This window comes from Sebastes fasciatus, chromosome 21, assembly GCF_043250625.1.
Source record: "Sebastes fasciatus isolate fSebFas1 chromosome 21, fSebFas1.pri, whole genome shotgun sequence".
NCBI lineage: Eukaryota > Metazoa > Chordata > Actinopteri > Perciformes > Sebastidae > Sebastes > Sebastes fasciatus.
This window is the reverse complement of record NC_133815.1, coordinates 21,911,429-21,932,349: the sequence shown is the minus strand read 5'-3', so window position 1 is coordinate 21,932,349 and position 20,921 is coordinate 21,911,429. Positions and strand designations below refer to the sequence as shown.

At 39.1% G+C, this 20,921-nt stretch overlaps 1 protein-coding gene across 3 annotated transcripts in view; it reads left to right on the top strand.

The window, feature by feature from the left end:
* Positions 1-401: 401 nt before the first annotated feature.
* The window catches only part of ntng1a (netrin g1a), a 327,372-nt gene continuing 306,852 nt past the window's right edge, over positions 402-20,921 (top strand). For 2 of the 3 annotated variants that reach the window (XM_074621569.1, XM_074621568.1), the window contains exons 1-4: positions 402-522; positions 1,831-1,940; positions 2,224-2,315; positions 5,083-5,225. The gene's annotated coding sequence lies outside the window, so the exon portion shown is untranslated. Of the gene's footprint in view, positions 523-1,830; positions 1,973-2,223; positions 2,316-5,082; positions 5,226-20,921 lie in introns of all 3 variants that reach the window. The other variant, XM_074621565.1, reaches the window with a different exon arrangement.

Sequence of the window (20,921 nt, the reverse complement as noted above, 5' to 3'; positions counted from 1 at the left end):
GCTGGAACCAGAGCATTATTGGCATTTTTCATGCTGAATGAATTTGTTACTGATTAATTCTGGCTGCTGAATAACTCCTTCAATTAATTGTTACAGCACTATTTAATTGGTCAGGGAAAATAAAAATAATTTTTTTTTAAAAATGCAATGAAATATTTGTCTAATTTTGAGTGATGAAAACAGCTTTAACATATAATGGTTCGTTTCTTTAAATGGTCAGAGTGTTAATTTGAACACCTATGCCCAGTAGTGGAAAGTACATTTACCCAAGTACTGTACTTAAGAGTAGTTTTTTTTGCAGATCTCAGATCAGATTTCGCAATTTGCGTGTTACCTTCTAGACACGACCCTTTTCCTACTGTGACGTCAAGTCAAAACGTCTGTCGTCCGCGCAGCGTCCTATCATCACGTGATGACGTCATCGTTGCCGGAGTAACTACCTTGACTGAGTTGAGAAGAAACTCTTTTCCACTTTCTGTCAACATAAACATGAATCTACACGACGTTGTTCTCTATAAACATGTAAGTAATTCATAAGCAGTTTTAGTTGGGTTGTATATTGTCGCCTGAAAGAAAGTTATGACCATTTTCTTCCTAATTGGAGCGTATTACTCGTTAATTAGCGTTAATTAGCTGCTTAGAGGGCGACACATTGGGTCAGTGTGTTGTACTCCGTTAGCCCTGATAACATGTCATTCTTAGTGACATTTCAGTGACAGTGCTCAGGCCTACATTATTGTTAATTGCTTATTTTATCAAGTTGAAGTTGTTATCTTGGAACTTGCGTTATGTTCACGGCTAATTGTTGACATAGGTTAAGCTAGCTAATTTACCTATATGCCCATATATGGGTGTGTCTAGAAGGTAACGTTAACACCGAAAACTCTCGCGAGATGTTTAAGCTAGGCATTGACCTCGAATGGTTAGGGCAGGGGTCAGCAACCTTTACTATCAAAAGAGACATTTTTGGCCAAAAAATAAATAAAAAAATCTGTCTGGAGCCGCAAAACATTTGAGCATTGTGATGCAGCAGTTTATAGTCTAAGTATATAGTATATAAGTCTAATGCAGTGAGGGCCAAAGAGCAAATGTACTACAGAGTATTAGGGCCACATTGAGGGGGAAAAAATCTGAGATTTCCAGAACAAAGTCATAATTTTACGAGAAAAAAAGAAAATAACACGTACAATTACTGACTTTATTCTCATAATATTACGACTTTTTTCTCATAAACCTTTGACTGTATTATCATAATATTACAGCTTTTTTCTCGTAAACTTCTGACTTTTTTCACGTAAACTTCTGACTTTATTATCATAATATTACGACTTTTTTCTCGCAACTTCTGACTTTTTTTTCACGTAAATTTCTGACTTTATTATCATAATATTACGACTTTTTTTCTCGTAAACTTCTGACTTTATTCTCATATTACTTTTTTTCTCTTAAACTTCTGACTTTATTCTCATAACATTACTTTTTTTCTCTTAAACTTCTGACTTTATTCTCATAATATTAAAAAAAAATTCTTGTAATATTATGACTTTATTCTCGAAATCTCAGATTTACTTTTTTCCCCTCAATTTGGCCCTAATACTCCGTCATAACGTCATACCATAGACCTACAACAATGATAAACAAAAAACAGTTATTCATTTCCATATTTAAAAATCCACAGGGAGCCACTGGAGAGGAGCTAAAGAGCCGAATGTGGCTCCGGAGCCGCAGGTTGCAGACCCCTGGGTTAGGGTTAGGATATGTCCGGTTTTACCTACTAGACGCGACCTATATAAACAAAGCTTCACTTCGGGTTTTGCTCATTGTTTACAGTGGCAGTCTCCTCTGAATGAAGGTGTCAGAAGGAGAGCAGGAATCAGCTGAGGGAGGCAGCTAAAGGAAGAATTTCAAAGATGTCTTCAAAAAAACAGCTAGCTGACCAGGTGAAACCTTTTTGTTGGACTAGCAACCAGTTGTAAGACATTTATTTGATCTTTTTTAAATGTTTTTTTCCTCTGTATTCTTTATTAAAGTTGGAAGTAAGGCTATTTAATGTAATATAAGAGTCATATTTAGTAATAGTAATAGTATAGTATAATATAGCTTGTATCATTTTGTGAATTAGTTTAATTTTTAACATAACAATGTGACTGTGTTGTCCATTAAGTTGATACAGTAAGAAATATGTTCAATATTTGAAACATACATCTTCAATTTTTCATCCAGGTACATTAAAGCCCAGAGATGTGTGAGGATATGTGTTTGCTGGAGTGAGAGGATGAGAGCCTGTTAAACATGCCAACATCAGGATGTATCAGGTACAGTACAGTTCTGGAAGAGTGGTAGAACACAATATTAAGAAATAACACCCATAATACCCATAAAGTAAAAGGGATTGTTCATTTTAGTGCTGCAGTTTAATTATTTTTATTATCAATCTGACTATCTAGTCTATAAATATAGTTTAATATGGTCTAATAAGTAGTCTATAGTCTTATATAGTTCATAAAATGTAAAAAAAAAATAGAAAGAAAGAAAATAGGGAAAAATGTTGCTCACAAATTCCCAGAGGCCAAGGTAACAACTTCAGGTGTCTTGTTTTGTTCGGCAAAATTCTTACATAGAGAAGCTGGAACCAGAGCATTATTGGCATTTTTCATGCTGAATGAATTTGTTACTGATTAATTCTGGCTACTGAATAACTGCTTCAACTAATTATTACAGCACTATTTAATTGGTCAGGGAAAGTAAAAAAATATATTTTTTGAAATGCAATGAAATATTTGTCTAATTTTGAGTGATGAACACAGCTTTAATATATTATGGTTTGTTTCTTTAAATGTTCTGTGTTTTAATTTTAACACCTATGCCTGGTGGTGGACAATACATATACTCAAGTACTGTACTTAGGAGCAGTTTTTAGGTACTTGTACTTTACTTGAGTATTTCCATCTTCTGCTACTTTATTCTTCTACTCCACTACATCTCAGAGGGAAATATTGTACTTTTTACTGCACTGCATTTATTTGATAACTCTAGTTACTTTGAATATAAATTATAAATTTATAAATTATGTTGAAATATTAGATTAAGAGGAAACTTTTTTGATCCCCGTGTTAAATTCTCAAACTACCCAGAATTATAAAGTAGTTAAAATTAGCTCCTCCTTAACCAGCTGCAACATTAAAGTGATAGACACATTAATGCATCCATAATTGTAATCCAATAATATAATATATATTATTTTGCATAATGAGTACTTTTACTTTTGGTACCTGAAGTATATTTTGATGCTAATACTTTTGTACTTTTACTGAAGTAAGATTCTGAATGCAGGACTTTTACTTGCACCAGAGTATTTCTACACCGTAGTATTGTTACTCTTACTGAAGTACAAGATCTAAGTACTTCTTCCACTGCTGCCTATGCAGTTGTGTACCTGGAAGAGTTGTCAGTCCATGTAACTAATGTTTATATCTCTTGCTTCATTTGTGATAAGGCAGTGTGAACTCTAATCTGACTAGGTGCAATCAGTGCATCTTTCTCTAGTGTGAATCGGACCGAAGATAATGAACTAAAAGTGTTTTCACACCATCAGTGGCTTCTGCACCAAAATCAGAGAGAGAAATCCATTTGTTGCGCAACCTATTCAATCATTCTACACTTGCGTCCACAGTGTTTCACAAAGGACTTGGGACGTGAAAGCCATTTATGCTGAAATGACGAATGTTAGCAGTCATGATGTCCAGAAAGATTACAAAAGGAACATCAGAGACACATCTAAAACGTTGGCCAGAGTGTAATGAATTTGATGGCTGCACTTCCTGGAAAGCCTCCTCCCACCTTCCCTTGCTGTTTGAACATACGTATATAATACACACCCTCACATACACAGCAGAGAAAGCTTTAATTAGTTTTACTGGCATCAACTATAGAGTCTTTTGGCCTAAAGGAAAGAGCTCTTTCACAGCCCTTACAAGTGAACAAGTGAAAAGATGCCGCTTTGCATTTCTGTCAAAGGATGTGATATAGTGCAATCATTTGAATTCGGTTGATGGTGGGATCACTCAACACTGTAATGATGTGGGCAGAAAATGCTCACATCTTTATCATATATTTGGAGCACACAGTGGGCCACCCCAGCCTCAATATCAAGCAAAAGAAGAATTGTCCACTTAAGTTATTGATACACAGAAGTGTTTTTCAACGTTTTCTCTGATGCACAATTTTGTTTTAAAAATGCAACCCTTTCTATTATTTGTTTTAAACTATTTAATTTATTCCTTTCAATAGATTTCCCTCTGGAGCGAGCTTTGTCTAGTCTGAGAAAATGACTGAAGTGGCATCACTTAATTAATCTCAGTTTAGGCTTAGACTGCACTTTTAATTGAAAACGATACAAACTGGGAGCGTAGAGTTTGAAAGACGTATGTGTTTATCAGGCAGTGAGGGTCTTACAAAAGATGCTTTTGAGTTGCATTATAGGACCAGGGTTCTTGGAGCCTCACCCGTATTAGAAATTTCTGCATTTGACCAATTAAAACAAAAACAAAAAATGTTTCTCTCACACTTACTGTATGGCAGTGCAGTACTTAATTAATGGAGTACACTTTTAACCCTTATCTCTTTTTTTTTAAAATGCTTGAGAAGAGATAGCTCAAACTAGCCTAAACAAACTGTTCCTGGGTTTGTTAGCTATGTAAATTACAGGCATGCTAATTTAGCAAAGCAGTTTATAAAAACATGCAATTGCATTCAATACTTATGTAACCTAGAATGTGTTTACAAGACAAAAGTGATGCTTAGCTGATCAGATACAATGGTTCGCTAGACAGATAAATCACTTTATCAATTGTCAATCCAACAGCTCAAGCATTAACCATATCAAGGTTTTGATTTAAAAAATGCAATGAACTGTCTGTAGGTTAACAGTGCTCATACTAAGAACTTCTTCATGACCACATACGTGTGTTTTACATTATCTGAAAGCCTTGTATGTCTTACAAGTGACTTAGTGACAGTCTCACTTCACTCTCACACAGTACCTACTAAATTTTCATATGTAAATTTGTGTCTGTGTTTCAGTCTTGCCAAGGAAAACGTGGAAAACACATCCAGAGTGTGTACACACCAATCTGAGCTGAAAGCTGCATCCTTCTTTTCACTGAAGCAAGAGGATTTGTTACTGGGAGCAGCCGAGAAGGGCTACACAAATCTACCTTGACGTGGTACAGACACTTTTCATTCTTTACGCACACACACACACCGCTCCACTTCACACACTTGTTGCATAAAAATATCATTTAATTTACACCAAGGATTTTTATCTGCACTTGCAGCTGACCGAGACTGCCATTATGGTGCTGATGATAATCAATCTCAAATCAATTAGGCAGTAATTGCTGAGTCAATGGGGGAGGCTGGTTAAATATTGATAAGTGTCTAAAAGGCCCATCAGGCTCTATTGACAGCTCAGGGAGACAGACAGCACTGGCTGAGCTGAGAGGGGAGGGAGGAGTGATGGAGAGATGGCTTAGGGGCTCGGGTCATATTCTCTACTCAAGCTGGCCACTCTGGTAATCAATGCAAACCTGCTCTCTCTCTCCGGCTGTAAGCTCTGCTCATAACTTTTATATTATTGTTGAAAGTACCTGCTCTACTGTTATGAAACTAAGACCATTTAACCTACAGTATATACTGCACATAAGTAATGCAGTAGCAATACCAAGGCCAATGAAAGGCGTATTCCTTGCAATAGAGACGTAATTTTCTTGTGCAAATCCTCGTACCCATTGGAGCAGCCTTCCCCTCTGTGTATTGGTGGTTTATATACTCAAACCTGACAAAAGTAAGCTGATCTACCCAGGTTTGCCATGTAAATTTGATATTTACATTGAGTATGCCCTACTCACCATCACACTATTTGCTCAAAGAAAAAGCAGAGAAGCGAAAGCTTAAATTTTTAAGCTAAAATGTTTTTGGTTATTTAGTCTTTCACATTAGTTATGAGTTATAGCATTATTGCTGGCATATTTCCTCTCTATAACTACTTATTTCAATGAGATGGGTGGGCCTGCTGGCTAGAACCAGTGCTCCAATTAGCCTGAGCTCCCCCAGAAGCAACACAATTTTTGAGTTTGGGGGGTCTTGAAAAACTGATAACCATTAGCATTTCTAATGCTGCAATGAACAATATATGAAATACATTATATCTAGTTGAAGTCTAATACCCTGTCATCTGTAATTAAATGTGCGCGCAACACTGCCCTGCTCAGTGCGACTGATTTTATCTTCGGTCAAGTATGCATATAACATGATTGATCTGGTCCTGGGTGTTTTTTTATTTATTATGGCTCATGGCTTGCTTTCATGTGGTGTTTTTTACGCCTATGCGTAATTATTGTGTGTGGATTTGGTGTCCGGTAGACCATTCTCAACAATCGGCTACTAGAACAGAGCTTTCCACAAGGATTGCATATTTTAATGAATTTGCCTATCTGGTTCTAAACATGTTGTGAATTATTGTAAATAATCAAGGTCACCTTACAAGGCAGAGTAAAAAATAGATAACAATGTAACAATAAATAATAAAATTAACAAAACAAATTAACAGTGTATAAAAATCATTATAAAATCATTATGTACAGAGGATTCGTGGGACCAGATGGATAGTGATTAAAGTGAATATGACAGTTTAAAGAGATGTGTTTTGAGAAGAGATTTGAAAGTGGAGAGTGAGTCATTGTTACAGATGTATGGTGGGAGGGAGTTCCAGAGGCGGGGTGCAGAGTGGCTAAAGGCTCTAGACCCCATGGTGGTCAGGCGGGCAGGTGGCACAGTGAGGTGGATGGAAGAAGAGGACCTGAGAGTTCGGATGGGTGTGTTGATATGCAGGAGTTCAGAGAGGTACTGGGGAGCGAGGTTATGGATGGCCTTAAAGGTGAGAAGCAGAATCTTGAAATCAGTACGGTATTTAACCGGGATCCAATGAAGATGCTGAAGGACAGGAGAGATGTGATTAATGGAAGGGGTTCTATTGGGACAAGGAAGAGATAACACATTTTGTGCATATGCAGTTGTATGTATGTATGTGTTTGAAAGATGCAGGATATTAACCTATTCAGTACTGGCACAAACCATTAGTATTGTAATACAAATTAATGCAATTAGTATGCAGTATATATCTCTTTCAGTATAAGCTGAACTGAAAATACCAAAGCACTGTGTCAGTGTTGGCATTTGAAACCCATATTAGCAGCACCATAGTCTGTGCCATTTGCAGTTTGAGTTACATTGAGTCTGAAGCTTAAGAGAGGAGATGAACAAGGACTTTGCCCTAATTATCAAGCTGGCTAAACATGCTGTGTCGGTTAAATGGTGTTTGCAACAGGCGCAACCTCTGGCTGCTTATAGCAGCTACTTCCTGACACTCCCAATCAGCTTGATTGATTGGATCCCAAGCCACTCCCTAACTCTGATTGGCAGCTTAATGACAAGGGAGGAGGAGAATAGCTAAAGGAGACAGGCCATTTTATGGTACTTAGCTAATCCAGAGTACGTTTTTGTTCTTAAAATGTATGCGCGTTAAGTGCCTCAGTTGTTGGTCTGCAATAAAGGCAGCATCATAAAAATATTCATCCATAATAATCTGTCTGGTCTCTTTTCTGCGGCTTCCCCAAAACTGTCACATCTATCAAGATTAGGTGACTGGTGGAGCCCAATTCTCCCTTTAAAATAAATCAATCTCACTGAATGCCTGCAACAACTGATGCCGACTGTCCAAGTGACTCGTGGTATAACCAACTCTGACAAATATTCAAGGCCCATACTAAACCACTGATTAGACAGCTAAGTGATCCATCTTCTGAAGACAATACTGACCGTCATGTTAGCATCCATCTGCATTTGTTTCTCATAGTCAGTTAATACCATTAGCCTTTTGAGAAGGGCGGTTAGCCCATGATTTTCTATAAATCCATTCCTTTTACAATCATAAATCAAGACCGGGTGGTTTCTACCTTTGGTATCTTCTTTGATGCTGACCCTTCCTTGGTGTCCTTGTTTGTCTTTGACTCCACCGAGATATTTAAATGCTTCCTACTGTCATTAAGACTTCCAACATAACAGTAGTGCAGCCACAAAGCAGTTTTCTGAAACCATTTGCAATGTGCTTAAAATCTATGACACATTGTGTGCTGTCATCTGCTGGAACTTTGCTGCCTGCTTTAAATATTAACTGTAACGTTCTTGATTAAGTTCTTTGAATCACCGGCATGTGACAGTGCACCTTGCCAGTTCTCATCTTCATTTTTCATTCTACTCAGACGTGTTGTTTTCATATAACATCCTTTCAGTGATAAATAGGATCTTTATCATTTTTCATCTAGGTAACAGTGTCCCAATGGAGTAAATTGTTTGTAATCAGAGAATTAAAAGAGCATTTAATCTTAAAAGGCTTGTCGTGTGGAATCGCTTTGATGTGAGCTAATTCAATATGTACGTAACCCGAGGGCACTTAAGATGGAGATTGGGGTTGCGATAAGATGTGCCTTTGGAATACTAGCGCAGAGTTGGCACACCCAGTGAAGACTAATCGTGTAAAGGAAATCTTTTCTTTGAACCCTTCCCGAGAATATGAATAAGATGAATTAGCAGCAGCTGATTGCATGCCACCACAGGACTTGTGCCAAAGCTTGCTTGTGTGTTGTAGTAGAACTTTGAATAATAGAAATTCCCTGTTACGTAAATCAAAGGTCAGTCGACATTTTTGAGTTAGTATCACTTTTGTTTTGGAAAATGACAATGTAATAATTATTATAACAGTTTGTCAGTTCAGATGTGATTTAGCTAGCTGGGAGTATCTGGGAGAAACACTTTCCCTACCATTACATACTGTTGAAGTAAGAGTTGGGCAAGTGTCAACATTTTCAGACCAGTTTGATTTTAAGCCACAACAACGAACCGGACCAGTATACCAAATTTTACCACTAGGTGTCGTACTTGACTTTACAGCCGCCTGTCACAAAATTAGAATAGCCAGTCCACCTTAACACCCCGGATAAGCGGTTGAAGATGGATGGATGGATGGATGGATGGTCCACCTTAACAGCCCACCTGAAGTAAGCCTGGGCCAGAGTTGCCGCTATCTTTGGGGCTAACCCTTTTTACTTTAATCAGCAGGTGGCAAGCAAGACACAGGAACTTTGCTTGGTTCTTGAGGAGTTGTAGCATGTATTCACAGACAACCTAAACTGTACACCCACTGCACTTCTATGTTCATTGCTATAGTGTTACTATATCTTCAGTGACCGCACACTTGCTAACGTTACGGGACGTCGGGCTTGCAATACACGGAAGCCTCTCTTGTCTCGTCACCCCAAAAAACCCGTGCACTTTGTAGTAAACAAACACAACGTGCACCACTTTCCCCCTCCAATCTGTACTGTATTTTGATCTCGGCATTGTTGCCGGTATTATGTTGAAGTCATAACATAACAATTGCACAGCCTGTCAGACCCTAGTGGCTCCGTTAGTCCGTTTATAAACAAACATAATATTATGTTAATCACATTGTCATATTGCTTATTACTAATGCAATACAAGCTGGATTCAGTGCCGTGACGGCGTCGGCACCTGTTGCTGATGTCGGCTACTTTTTAATTTGCCAGAACGTGTCATGAACCGGCATAAAGTCGTACAACGAACTGGACCGGCAGAACCGGAAATCAACCCAACTCAAGTTGAAGTGCATTAGAGCTAGGCGACTAAACTCCCATTAGTTCTGCTGAGCTTGTTACTGGCTAAGAGTAGAAGACTGTGGTTGTACAGGGCATCTTGCAGTGTGTGTGTGTGTGTGTGTGTGTGTGTGTGTGTGTGTGTGTGTGTGTGTGTGTGTGTGTGTGTGTGTGTGTGTGTGTGTGTGTGTGTGTGTGTGTGTGTGTGTGTGTGTGTGTGTGTGTGTGTGTGTGTGTGTGTGTGTGTGTGTGTGTGTGTGTGTGTGTGTGTGTGTGTGTGTGTGTGTGTGTGTGTGTGTGTGTGTGTGTGTGTGTGTGATACTGAAATGAGGCTGCATGCTCAGCAAACCTCTCTAACGTAAATAGATATTTTAAAAAAGGAAGAAAATTATAGCTCAAAGGGGCAGTAAATGCGTTTTTTGGTCCACAATTGTACAAAATGACCATAATATTTTCCTAGGATTGTAGATCAACAACAACAATGACTCAGCAATGACTTGTTTTCAAAAATAGTATGATTTCTATCTTTTCGCTGTGGAAGAAAAACTGTGTTTGAATTGAAATTTCAACATGGTCCCAATAACGCCCCTCTCCACGGTATTTTGAATTGGTTCATGATTGCACTTGATGGTTTTGCTGTAGCTCTAGTTAATAAGCTCGCTAAATAATATCTTTGTGAAAATGAAAAGCCAGAGGGAATGTGGCGGGGGGGTTTTCAGAGACTTGCATAAGAGTGGAAGATCTATAGATGTTTTAGTACTTACTGCTGTCTACAAATAGAGGTCAACAAAGTGTATAGGCAGTTCTTACTTCCAATATGCTTTTTCCACTAGTAACCTTTTTCACTATCTAAACATCAATATACATATCATACCAATATTTTTAAAAATCTCTCACAAGACATAGACAGGTTCAGTGTGCTACAGAAATAGACAGTTAACCGAATCACATTAAGGCATTAAAACAATCACTGGACACCGGAGGCACAGGGGGAAAGGTGTCACAATGTAACTGGGAGCAGATTGACTTCTACAAGACTGGCCATTTGGTACAATTCTAATTAATCCACTAGCTCTCCATGGGACTGCTGTTAGCACCACAGCCATTCACACAAACTTACTTGGCCAAGGACACCAGCTAAGAGGAATTTAATCAATGTGATGGATAACATTTGTCTTTACAGCTCTTGCGGCAATTCCCATGTCAACCATTCGAGGCGACAGTTCTTTTCCTACCAAATGCTGTTGGCTTTTTTTTGCTGGCAAGTGATAAGATAAAGTAGCTAAAGGCAGTGAAAAAAGTAAAATCATTGCCATCACGAACCATTTCTGAACCAGAAAATATATCTCTGGTTTATTCTTGTGTATATTCTGCTTATTACTACGTTTCAAAAGCTGCTGTTTTGACACAACTGTACAATGAAGAACTTCACATACTTCTTATTAAGGGAACAGTGTTGATTTATAGCTATCTGGCCGTATTACTATGTGATCTTTTATATCTGCATTTCCACTGAAAATGTTCTCTTGCAGTGTGTGCAGAACGCAGCATTTTCGTTGCCGGGTACTTTACGAAGGAAGGAGTAAGCCTCCTGGAGCTCTTTAGAAAAGACTGACTTACTCTTCGGCATGACCACTACCCGTCAGCGTACTGACAGAGCCGCAAGCGTCGTAGCAACAACGTTGATAACGACACATTGATTGATTGACACACCAGATTTGACCACAAATCAGTGTTGAATTCAGACGCGTGGTGCATTGTTTGTTTTTATATCGGGTTAGGTAATAATCAATGGGACAGAACATGATAAACGTCTATGTAAGCACTGAAAACAATTATAATATTATTATTATTATTATTTTGATTGAAATTTGGTCGTCAATGTTGAGGCATTTTAGTGTTTTACGGATATTTGTTCGGACTCGGGACACCCAGCTCGAAACCAGGACAATCTCGGACAAACAAGGACTTCTGGTCACCGTATTTATAGCTTCCTCCTCAATACAAGCTGAAGTGTCCTAGAACATGTAAAGCATCGCCTTTTTTTGTCAACACCTCCCACAGCTGACATTAAGGCCCTTTTTCAAGACTTATTGATTAATCTCATGCCCATAATGCTATAGTAATGGATGATACACTGGGCATCTATTGAAATAGCCTTTATTAGTATTTTATAGTGTTACCTTTGACATGTTTGAGCAAACTAACAATTTGAAAACATTATAATTTTCCAGTTTTGTTTCTGCTCAGTTAAATCTGAAGCAGAATAGAGCCACATTTGTCTTTCATGCTGCTTGGAGTGCAACAAATCCTGTTATGGATAATGGTAAATGCCTCTTGAGTGATAGTTAATCACTGACTGGCAAGAAATGCAGCCTTTTGGGGGCCTTGATGTTATTTATGAAATTGCAGATTATATTTTATCATCACCTTATTTCACACTTGCAGAAAATGCAGAGCAAGATGACGTTGCCGTTATTTCCCCAGAATGACTGAGGAAGTGGGCATTAACAGGTTACTCGATGCTGTATCATAAAAGGCAGTGTGTGGCCCATATGTGTGCGGGCGGGGGGGGTAGATATTCACAGAGGGAGGGGGGTGTTGGGTGGAAGCAGGAAGCTGTTTTAATCAAACAGCCCCTCCAGCTGTTGCCCACCTGGTGAATTGCGAGGCGTCTTCTACTGACACAACATACGAATGAAGGAGAAAAGGCTTCTTGTGTGTCAACTGTTCTTTATTGTAACTTGCAGTTGTGCTGGGCTTTAACAAGGCTGCAGAGAAAGCAGTACACAGGACAGAGAGCTGCATAATTGCAGTGCTGTGTAATCATGGGAGCTGACAGAGGACTTTTTTCTGCTGTCACAGGTTGCCTCATATCATGCTGTGTGCACTAGCAGGCAACTACACTCGACTGATCAGGTGAATTTCCATCAGGCATGTGTTCCTGTGTGGTATCGTGTAAGCAACTATTCCCTCCTCCACCCTTCTATCTGATATTCAAACAGGCAGAAATATATTGGAATATATTTAGAAAAACATAAAAAAAAACGTAACATAACATGTTTTGACAAATATATGATATAATTGTTGGCTCCAGTGGTGCAGTAAAAATGATTAATTACAATAGCATGAATAACAACAAGCAACTTTCATAGAAGTAGCTTGCATTACAAAAGAGTCAAACTGTAAGTTATCCTGACATTCACATGGATCCCAGCAGTCAGCGCGGTAGAGAACAAAGACAACATGAGAAAGACATTGAAGAAAAAAACATGGGCCCGTCATGAATATTAATATTTGCAATTGTTTTGAGTCTGGTGGTCTCATTCAATGGAGCAAAAGTGTGATTGACAGCCGGATGGCAATGGCGCACCAATCAATCAACCACTTGAATGAGCGCTATTCCCAATACCATATGCTGCCTACGTGTAGGACACTGCACTGTCTTGGACGCACCACCATTCTGCATTTTTTATAATTTCATTTGAATGACTTAACAAGACCGACCAAGCGGGTGCTTGTAAAAAGCGCTGAATATTCAGTGAAAATGTTAATGCATCATTTTATGGAAATTAGGCACTGAGCCAAGAGGCAGCAGATTTATAAACACCTGTTTGCTTTTGATGTTTTGCCACAAACTCGCTGCCATTTCAATCCACCAAGTGAAGACTTTACTTTTATTTGAGGGACATGCGGGGGATACTCAAAAAATAATAAAATAGAAGAAGGAACTCAGACTACATCTCTGTTGAGTTAATGGATCTATAGAAGGCACATTACAAGGATGATAAAGTAATTAACTGATCTATATTGGAACTTTTCTTGACGAAGGAAGGGAATTCTTCTTTCTCTCCGCCAGAGAAGTGAAAGTCTGTCCCATGAAATATTCAAAAAGCTGTTTTTCCCTGGGATAGTAATTCATCATCTATATATAGCGTCCTTTTTATCACTCTTCCTGGATCATGGATGATTCCTGATTCCGGCAATGCATTTTTTTTCCCCAGACTTACGCCGGGGCCACACAGCGCGCATCATGCTCGCGTGACGGCAGCGTCACGTCGTGGCCGCGTCATGCCCACCTAGGGTGTTCACACTAGACGCGAGTTACCCACGTCTCGGGAGCGTCCCGGAGCTACCTGTCAGCTGTGTTTTTGCTGTTGCTGACAGCCCTTTCTTTCTACATAGAGTTTGCCTTTTACAGTTTTTCTCAATTGTTTACACACAAATACTGGTACTTGACACACAATGACCACAACATGTAACTCATGCACCAACCCCCTGAACCAATTCTGCTAAACTACAAGCACAATTCCTGCTTTACACTCAAATTGCAGTTCTAAAACACACTTTTTTCAGAACACTACACACAATTCTCTGCATTTGGCACAATTTTCATGAAGAAAATCTCGTTTTCACAAGGAACACACTGTCATTCAAAATTCTAAAGTCAATTGCCCTACTATGCACACTGACTCATCACATGGGCAAACACCTGTCACACAGTGTTACAATTAGCAATCAGTTGATGCTTTTCATGGCTGGATTCGACATGCTAAGCGATATTTCCCCCGCTGCTTGGCCAGGGAAAACATTGCTTGTGATGTGGATGAGGTGCTGTGGCCAGACCGAAACAGAAGAGAGGATGCAGCATAGTTTTTTTTACTGTAACTGTATACAGTAAATTCTTCTGTTGTTTTGTATGTAGACCTCTGTATGTGCAACTTTGTGTTGGTTGGGATGTACACTGTGTACATTGTTTTTGTGGGGAAAATAAAATATATTTGTTACCATGTATTTGTGTGTTCTGAGTATAAAAACAATATTCTAAAATATTTTACAACACACTTATGTATGTACTGTCTGTAGTAAGTGTAACACTGAAGAAAAAAAGGGCCTAAGTCATTATGATGAATGGAGAAGAAGTGTTTTCCATTCATCATAGTGTTTTACATTGAGCACATCAGTGTTCAACTGGTTCTTATAAATGTCTATTCATATGATGGTTTGTGTGTGTCATTTGAAAACAAAATACCATTTTGAGAAGAAATAACATTGTTTTGAATGTAAAGTTTAATTTTGCAGGAGAATTGGGTTTTGCCCATTGTGTGTGTGTTTTTTTGATTTGTGTGTAGAGTTCTGAGAGTATGAGGCATGCTTTCAGAAAATGTGTGTAAACAATCGAGAAAAACTGTAACTTCATAATAAATGTGATTTATATTTATTTAAGACAAAAAAGGGTAAGAACTGTGTGGTAATTTGTAAATATTATTAAAAACAAGCAAATAAATTCATACATAAATATTAATATATAGCCCATATAAATCCCTCTTTTCTGTCAGTGAAGAGGGATTTATATATATATAAATCCCTCTTCACTGACAGTGAGGAGGGATTTCTATGGGCTATATATATATATATACATATATATATATGTACATATATATATAAATCCCTCTTCATTTACAGTGAAGAGGGATTTATATGGGCTATATATATATATATATATATATATAAATCCCTCTTCATTGACAGTGAAGAGGGATTTCTGTGGGCTATATATTAATACAAAAAAATAAATAAATACATTAGTAGTAAGAGAGAGCCTACAGCAATCCCTCTTCACTTTGACTGGCACAGTTTTAAACAACATTTCCAGGGGGTTTCGGGTTCCTGTTCTACAGTATTCCAGGTTGCGGCTTTTATCGAAAAGGACTTAATTTACATCTGGGGCGGGACAGCAATTTACATTATAAATGCTGAAGTTCCGACATCTCAGGCAACTTGGAGCTTTTCACCACCTTGTTGCTGAACTGCGCCTTGATGGAGAAAAACACCTGAAGTATTTCAGAATGATAAATATAAGTAAAGTGTTTTTTTTTTATTATTATAAAACAAAGCAAAATAAACAGTTTCGTTATTTGTTAACCTTTAGAAAAGGAAAATTATTATTAAATATCTTTAAAAAAATTAAATAACACCTCTAAAAGAAAGAACAATAAAGTTACGTGGTGTTTGTTGAGAGAGAGAGAGAGAGAGAGAGAGAGAGAGAGAGAGAGAGAGAGAGAGAGCGAGCGAGCGAGCGAGCATCGGAAAAATACTGCCAACTATCACCTGATGTTCTTATAACCTATTAACCCAGTCTATTATATGTATAGCATATGTAGGGTTTCTGCTATGACTACTACAGTGTTTACATAATTAAAAGCCTGTACTATTTTAACTTGATGGAAACCTGCAAGCAGACAACTGCTTTATTTAGAGTGTTTCAGAATAAAAGCATTGTGTTAATGAATGAATGATTCTGTGCACTAAAAACGCTAGAGGACTTTTATTTTGAAATCTAGATAGGAAGTGTAAAATATTGATGGTCAGTGACATATTCTACAGATGTCTAGACATGGAAACTGTAGTAATCTTGCTCATATACTGTCAATAGATCACCTTCACTGTCTGTTGCTGCTGGGAGACGCAGCCGAGAGGTAAGCGGCAAGCGTGAAAAATAGGCGAGCCTTCTATTCTATAAAATAGACGCACGTCTGACATGCGTCTGACGCGCGTCTGATGTGCGTCTCATGCGGGCAGTGTGTCCACTCTAACCTGTTAACATGGACGCCGAAATAAAAAACAACACGCGACGTTGCCGTCACGCGAGCATGATGCGCGCTGTGTGGCCCGGGCTTTAGTCACAGTGGCGGTGTGAGTGTGGGGGGGCTATCTTGTGAGTAACCATAAATAACCAGTGAAATATAGCTAAACATAGTTCAGGCAAAGGCAGTCAACCTGTGATTTCAGAGTAACGTATAAGTGTGGATGAATATAGAAAGGGAGCTGTGCCTGGAGTGATTAAGTGTGCAAGAGGCTGAAGCAGTAAAGATGGAGATATTAGACAATCTAGTTAATACCTGAGGGCCTGACAAAAATGAATTACATACTAACAGGAGCTGAGTGCTAAGGTAATTAACACCTCCACATGGGGCGTTAAGTGTCTCTGAGCTGGAATTCTCAACATTTTCTGTGAAGTAATCCCAAAAGTTTCAATCAAGCCAACTAGCACCATATTCACATACAGTCACACATCATTTTGAAGACGGAAGTTAAAGTTCTGATTATTCTGCTCATGTATAAGACTTGATACATTTTCAGCTCTGTATTGATCCAAGTACTTCAATTCCTAGATACATTGCCTGCACCCAGTTTACTGTTTCATAGTAGAGGGAGGCTATTGAAACTATTTAATTTGATCTTGTCTTCAGCGCTGTATCTTGCAAGGGATTGGGATGGGCCGAAGAAAGTACCTTCAAAGAGCTTGTGAGGCTTTGATGAGTCCACTTCCTCTTCCTCGTGGATCAACAGGGCTGTGGCCTTTACTTGCTCCAAGGAAGACAAAGTCCTTCCTTGAACTTGTAATCAGCTCCTGGAGGAGAGCTTGAGCCAAGTGAAGGAGTTGGACTCGAGAAATGAAATCACTACATATGACATGTGGTTTCAGCGTGTGACTTTTGATGCTTTGATTTCAAAGTAATTGGCTCTCGCTCTGAAATTAAGACAGTGGTATTAACTTTCATTAAATAAATGCCTTTGCAATTTATTTTTATCCTTATGAGCCATCTGGATATTGGAGGTCTTAGGATGTAATTGTGGGAAATTACATATTAGCATGAGGTTAATCATTTAAGACCAGCTAATTCATAGTCAGTGGTGGTAGATGATTCTGGCAAGAGCACACGGTGCCTCAATGGAAGAAGCACTATTAGAAAATGACAAATTTCTATCTGTAGGGTCAAGGCTGTGTGCCAATTCCGCACTGCATACTAATGCTAAGCATGTTTTGAGTATGTAGTGTGTTCACACTCAAAGTGACAGAACTAAGTATAGCATTTTTGAGTGGGATGTTGTTGGACACTTTTGTCCCATAGGGGCACAAAGGAATGGAAGAGCAGATAGTGAGAGAGCTCCATTACAACCTAGAATAAAGATCTATAAATTAGGGCTGCTCGATTATGGCAAAAATCATTAGCATGATTATTTTGGTCAATATTGAGTTGACAATTATTTAACACGATTACTCAATGACTCTGGAAACATCATGCATTTAGAAAGAACATTTTGTAGGCTCTATTTTAAAGTTAAATGCTTCAATCTGGTGCACTTGAAGAGCAAAATTGAGAGGCTTGATCTATGAAGAACTTTGTGCCCTAGTAAACAATTTAATCCTAAACACATCGGTTGTATGAATATTAATGGCGATGACACGGCAAACAAAAGCATAGTAAACGGAACGGGGTCTGTTTTTCAAGACGGGTCGGGTGGGTTTGTCAACATCGCCGCACTGAGGTCCGTCCGCCCAGGTTGTTGCGTCGAAGGCAGGGAGCCCTGTCCCTCCCGCCGCCAAAAGAGAGGGCACAGCGAGCACTACGAAGAAGGCAGACTTTATTGATTGAAATTACATTTTTCCACTGTTATTTTTTACACGGTACACACAGGCCCGAAATACATACATGCACAAACAGGACCTATATACATGCATTAATGGGGAGATGTCAGAGCGAGGGGGCTGCCCCTGACAGGCGCCCCTAGCAGTTGGGGGTTTGGTGCCTTGCTCAAGGGCACCTCGGGCAGTGCCCAAGAGGCAAACTGGCACCCCTCCAGCCACTAGTTCACACTCAGTACTTGGTCCATGCGGGGACTTGAGGGACTCCCAAGTCCCTACGGACTGAGCTACTGCCGCCCCGCCTAAGCGGCGAGTTCCGGGCGACATTGTGCTGTAACGTGCCACCTTCACCCAGGCCTTTCCAAGCCGACCTAGAGCGGTTTGCGGCACACCACTATGTTGGAAATTTGGCAGGCGAAAGGACCCACAAGGGGATCCTCCCACGCCGAGCGGCTGTCTATGACACGCCGAGCGGGGCCAAAGTGCACCTCTGTAAAGGAAAGGGGTGAGCTGGATTCATAACACAAGACATGAGAGCGTCATTGCGAAATGGAATGCGGCACAATAATCGTTTTATGTCGATTATCTTGTTTTCATAATCGTTGGTAAGCCAAAATTTTAATTGAAATTTGATTAATTGCACAGCCCTGGTATAAAGTATGTTGTATGGAATTGGGGCGTATATCTCAGGAAAGGTAAAGCGCAAATTTTGCCTTGCGCTTTCACGTCGATAAATCTCTCCCCGAGTGTCTGGAAACATCCTCCTGTTCCCAGGAAGAGATGGGAATCAGTATGTTTGTAATGAACAGAAGATGATTTTGATACTGAACCAGGGCCACAGAAAATCAGTCTTCAATAATAAAAAAAAAAGACCAAGGAAAAGGATGTCATATCACTGGACACAGTGACTGACAGGCGATATCTAGGAAGTTGAGAGCATCACAGCAAAAAGGTCTTAACACCAGAGTAGCAAAATCAAAACAGAATTTCAGAAATGAAAACCTCAAACTCGCAGAGCGCTGCAGTAGTTACAGTTTGTGGCGTGTTCCATTTTAGAAAAATCGAACCCCGAACAACTGCCTGTCACCACTGTGTCAAACGCTGAGATATGAGTGCTGACAGACTGAGTGGAAAAGAAAAGTGTAGCTTAACTGAAGATTTCCCTGCAGACTCTCAATAGCAGGTAACACTGCTCTCCCACTTAATTGCACCTTACAGTTAAGAGTCATTTTCTCAGATCCAGGAAGGTGCTCCGGCCTTGATTTGCTGTTAACAACACCGCAGACCGCCACATTCTCCAGACGAGGCTATATTAGACTTTAATTAATTCTGTGGCTAGCAATGCTCAAAGGTAATGGCGATGCAGGTATGCAGCTCAGCACAGGTCTGTAGTGCTGTAATGAACAACATGGCTAGAGTTCAAAGTGGATGTCTGGTGTGGGACGCTGCAGGAGCTTGATTTGAGGGAATGCTGTAAACTCAGTGCCACGTTTGGCTGTAGCAATAGAAGTTACTGGAATTTGAATGGATGCTGCTAGAACATATTTTTTCTGTTTCCCGTGACTTTTTGGATCACTATCAATGCTTCCTTCAGTGAAGAGAATTCTGTTATGTCTCTCTAAATTGAATACCTAGATGGGGTTTGGCAGAGTGGATGTTTGTATGTTTAGGCAACTGTTGGCCATATCTACAGATATAAATACCAACTGTATTCTATGAGGCTTTTTGTTAATGACAGTGAATTACTCTCATGATAGGAATGATTTATAATACATTGCCTCAGAAAGGATTGTCCCGTTCCCAGTAATTGAAACACTAAGAATTCACTCTGTTGCCCAAATTACATTCTGCTGTTGGGTATGAGCACTTCTCCTCCCAAAAGAAATGATGAATCACAACTTCTGAGGGAAATCCAACGTGTCTCTGAAACAGCAAAGTCAAATCTGGGCTCAATACCATTGCATGTTTTTGCCTCTTTGGTCACAGATCAACAAGGATGGTAAACATGAGTGTGTGTTCTGTTGCGGTTCACTGCTGTCAGCTTACAGGCTTACTGGCTTTTGAATAAATAAAGTAAATAAATAAAAAATCAAACGATAACTTCTTCTACTTCCCCCTACTGTACCATTTATAGCCAGCAATATGCAAAGTTGCTTCATGCAATTTTAAATGCAGCAACATATTTTTTGGTGTTTAGTCTGATTGGTGCAGTAGAGATAATGTTGACCATGGTGGAATTTTCTGTTTTGGTTGAGTGGATTAAAGCAACTGAGTAGTAAAACTTATACAAAGATTTGCTTTAGCTTCTTTAGTGTAAGAAGTGTAAGCACATTCATCAGCCTGTCATATGACTCCTAACTACTGAAGATTGATAGATTTTTAGTGTTTAATTGGGCACATTCATTATTGTAAACTTTAAGTGAGGAATGATCGTGAATATTGATGATGTGTTCCCTTTTTTCATAAATACTTGAATCAGAACTAACCAAAGTCACACAATAACACAAACAAACTATCCGATCGAGGCAGCGGTAGACCAGCAACTCCCGTTTTCTGTGGTGTAAAATTACTAGGGCTGTCAATCGATTCAAATATTTGATCGCGATTAATCTCATGATTTTCCATCGTTCATCGTGATTAATCACAAATTAATCGCACAATTTGTATCTGTTCAAAATGTACCTTAAAGAGAGATTTGTCAAGTATTTAATACTCTTATCAACATGGGAGTGGGCAAATATACTGCTTTATGCAAATGT